We start from the raw sequence: 4,402 nt of genomic DNA, 5'->3' as shown, positions 1-4,402 counted from the left end.
AGTTATACATTCACAAGTTCTAACCCTGAATATATAGCATGTGCCATAAGTTAAAGATGCGAAATAAAGGTTAAACAAATAATAAACGCCCTAAAAGATTACAACTTTCCAAGACAATGCTTGATTATAACAAAAATAGATTTAAATCCAATATAGTTAAAGCCCTTGGCGTGTACAAAAATAAATAAATAAATATAACAATACACAAAAAAAAGCCTTCAGCTCCAAGTCCTCCCAAGCTATTGCCTTGGCAGAGGCATATTATAAACACCTGAAAATGATTTTCCTACATAGGGTGAGCCAAAGCCCAGTAGAAATACTACAACACAGTTTATGAATCTTAACAAAGATATAAGGTGAATGCATATGCAATACTCGTACCGAAAACATTTTATATCTTTTTCCAAAACCATGCAATGCCAAGTTTATAACACAATTCATAAAACCATTTCCTTCACAATAGAAAACAGGACGGTGAGTACAACGCTGTGAATATCTACGTACGCGTCTACTAGCACGCTATACAAGCACTATTCTTTGTCATTTTTATCGGTATTAACCAGAAGGCTCGACACCTATCCGCGCAGGTTTCTAGTATTTCACCAAGGATACACAGACCAACTTAATATCGTAACCACACCCCTTACCCAGATTCACCAAGTATTCATGATGTAGGCTGAAAGGCACCACATTGAGGTTGCTTCAGTTACATTTATAGTATTTGAATTTTGTTTATTTAGTGAAGATGATGTATTTTGTGCATTTGTACAGATTTGACAAGCAATATGCAGATTCAAGTGAAAAGTGGCGCAAAAGCAGATTATTCGTGCGAGTAGTGAAAATTTTCCACCTGCCATCTCACCGCACGTGCAGTCCACCACCGCTCGAGCGAAAATTGTGGGAGTTCGAGCGGCTGTACCTTGGAAAAACGTGCTCGATTTTTGTCTGCGATAAAAATAATTGAGGGATAAAAAGCCAAAAATGAGGCTGGATTAGGGTTCGAAATATTTCAAAAGAGAGCAGAAACTAAGGTTTGGAGAGGAGGATTCTCAAGCTTTAAGAACAATTTCCATGGGGGTTTCTTTTTCTTCTACCTCTTCCCACTCCTCCATGAGTGGTTAGGCTCTATGAGTTTTAAAATTAGTACAAGATTAACTTATTTTCCTATAAAATTGAGATCCAACAAGTTTTTGATGAGCTGAATACAAGCCGAGCTTGAACTGCTTGATTTGTTTATTACTCCTATTTATAGTCACAAAATATAACTAAATTTAGATATACATTTATGTCATATATGAATTAATTAATTTTTTTAATTAAAAACAATATAAAATATGAACTATTTAAATTTAAAATTTGTATTCACATTTTATTTTATTTGAAAATTCAGATACATAATAAAAATTTATTACTAGTTAATAATAATAAGAATATTATTAATTCCATCTAATTCATTACATTTAAATAAAAAAATAAAAAATATCAGTTCATGTAATCACACACTTGCCATTCTCAAAGTCATTGACCCTATAATCCAATATTTTGTCCTAATATGATGTATTATTTAAGAAAAAAAAGAGAGAGAGAGAAGTAAATTAGAGTGGAGCTTCTTAAATTATGATTTACCTACACTTTACTTTCATGAATTTCAAAATTTAATAGTTACCCATCTCAAAATATTATCTTATTACAGTTAATTTCTTTTGTTCGGATTATGTTAGGGATTTACACAAAATCAGGTCATATATGAAGCACATAACACTTATTGAATTTTATGAAAATAATATTTTTATGGGGAACTTACTGATAAGTCCCATGTACTAAGTTCAAAACCCAGCTAATCCCAAAACAAAATACTTGCACCAATTAGTCCAATACATTTTTAATTGTTACCAAAAAATCTTTTTTTTTTTTTAATTTACAGACACTGTTCACATCTTACTATCGTCAGACTTCCGTCAAACGGTCACCGGAGACTCGTCGGAATGTTCAACATCGCCGGAGACTCGTCGGAATGTTTAAAACATTTTATGAAACTATAAAATTTTACAGTTCTAAAAAATGTTATAAAACTGCAAAATTTTACAATTTTAAACCATGATTCATTCCAGCACCAAAAAAAAAATTTGAAACTGTAAAATTTTATAGTTTTCACCGCCTGTAACTAAAACTCGAAAATTACTTGTTCAGAATTCGAAAATTTTCTCATTACAAATCTGTGAGATATCTATACAAATCTGAGTCATTACAGATCTGTTTCAATGATATTATAGATCTATTTCATCATCAACAACAACAACCATAGATCAACAACTATCCCAAAAAAAATCTGTAAATAGAGAGAGAAAGAGAGAGAAATTGACAAAGATATATACACAAATCTGTTCAATCTAAGCACAGATCTGAGGATGAGCGTCTTCTTGTTCTTGTTCTTCATCGTCTTCTTGTTCTTGTTCTTGTTCTTCATCGCCTTCTTGTTTGACTTTAGGACTGAGATTAGGGTTAGAGGAGGAGGCGTAAAGAGGGAAGCAAAAAGCAGAGAGAGAGAGGGGAAAGGACTTTTGGGTGTACTCAAAAAGTTATGGGATTAAATAGTGTCCACATGTTCCACGTAGGACCTATGGGTAATTTTCCCTATTTTTATCTGGTGATCTCATTTATATTTTGCCATTAAAATAATAAAGACAAAGTACGAATAAAATTAATAAATTAGAGTATTACTTTTATTTAAAAATCATGTCATATATTTCATGCATGACTTGATTTCATTTAAATCTCTAATAAAATTCTAACAAAAAAGATTAATGTAATAAGATAATATTTTAAGGTGGTTTATTATTGAATTTTGAATTTAGGGAGACAAAAAATAATTATATTTTAAGGGAGTTTATTGTAATTTACCAAAAAATAATGGCTGAGATTAGACACCGACCCATCCAACGGTCTACATTGATTCCAATTTCGCATATATATGCGACGATAAGCTAGGGTTCGGCCTTCTCAATCCCACATCCTTCGGAGACTTCATCTAGGGATTTTGCGAAGTTCGCTGCGAAAAAGCTCTCTACTTCTCCAACTCACAGACAAAATGGTGAGTTCGATCACACCTCGTCCTCATATCAAAACCCTGTTTGTTTTGGTGTTTCATTCTTCAGATTTGTAACCGTCTTTGTTAGGTTTTTATGGTATTGAATCAGGTTCTTCATGATGATTGAGTGAGTTTTGATCTCGTTTTAATGTTATTTGTGAAATTTTAGGTTCTTCCAAACGATATCGATTTGTTGAATCCACCAGCGGAGCTCGAGAAGAGGAAGCACAAGCTAAAACGTCTGGTTCAGTCCCCTAATTCCTTCTTCATGGTAACACAAACCCATCTATTTTTACTTTGTCACTCATAATTGTTACCCAATTTGTTGTAAGATTTGTTTTTAATCAAATATTGCTCTGATTCTTCATCTTTTTTTTTTCTGCCAAAGGATGTCAAATGCCAGGGCTGTTTCAACATGTGAGTTTTTGTGATATTTTGTTTATTATTATTATTATTGATCTCGTGTTATTTTTTTGGGTTTCAAATTAATGCTCTGTTTGGTGTAGTTTCTAAAAGCTGTTTGAGGTTTTTGTACTGTTTTTCACATTTTAGTCAAACTGATTCACCTGTTGCACCTTAAATTTCAAATATTTCTGAAGAAACTTGAAAATTTCACTAAAAAATGCTTTTTTGGTGTTGTTTTTGGTGGCTTTCAGTAGTTTTTCTAAAATTTTAAGTACATCTAGCTTAGTTGGATATAGAAATGAAGTGTTTTTTAATTAAAATATAATTATTGATGGTTGTATTGGAATAGGTTATTTTAGTAACTTTTTTAATTTTTTGGCTAAAGATGATCTGGAAAAAAAAATTAGTATGCTTGGATGATTTTTTGGTTGTTTAAGAAAATAAAAGTGTCAAAAGTAGGAAGGGAATTTTTGATTTTTTTGTATAGTAGTTTGATATTTTTTTTTACTGTGATTTTTTTACTTTTGACTATTTTTTTTAACTTGCCAAACTTCTGTTTCAAAACCAAACAGAGATGTACATGATGTGTCATGTTCTTTTCCGCTTTAGGACATTTTTATTTATTTATCAATTGGTAAAATTGCAGAACCACTGTCTTTAGCCACTCGCAAACTGTTGTGGTGTGTGGAAACTGCCAGACCGTCTTGTGCCAGCCAACAGGAGGCCGTGCGAGGCTCACTGAGGGTTGCTCTTTCCGGAGAAAGGGAGACTGAGTGTGCTTCTCTGTGTTTTGTTTCAATTACTAGTTTCAATGGAAGAATTTTGAGAGCTTAGTGCTAGATTTAAATCAAGCACCTTCTTGTTTGGGTTTTATCATGTTGAATTTGTTAGTAAATGCTTTTGACTTCG

The sequence above is a fragment of the Camellia sinensis genome, chromosome 3, assembly GCF_055761805.1.
Source record: "Camellia sinensis isolate YWXY chromosome 3, ASM5576180v1, whole genome shotgun sequence".
NCBI classification, from domain to species: domain Eukaryota; kingdom Viridiplantae; phylum Streptophyta; class Magnoliopsida; order Ericales; family Theaceae; genus Camellia; species Camellia sinensis.
The sequence above is the reverse complement of the archived record's forward strand: the minus strand, read 5'-3'. Positions refer to the sequence as shown.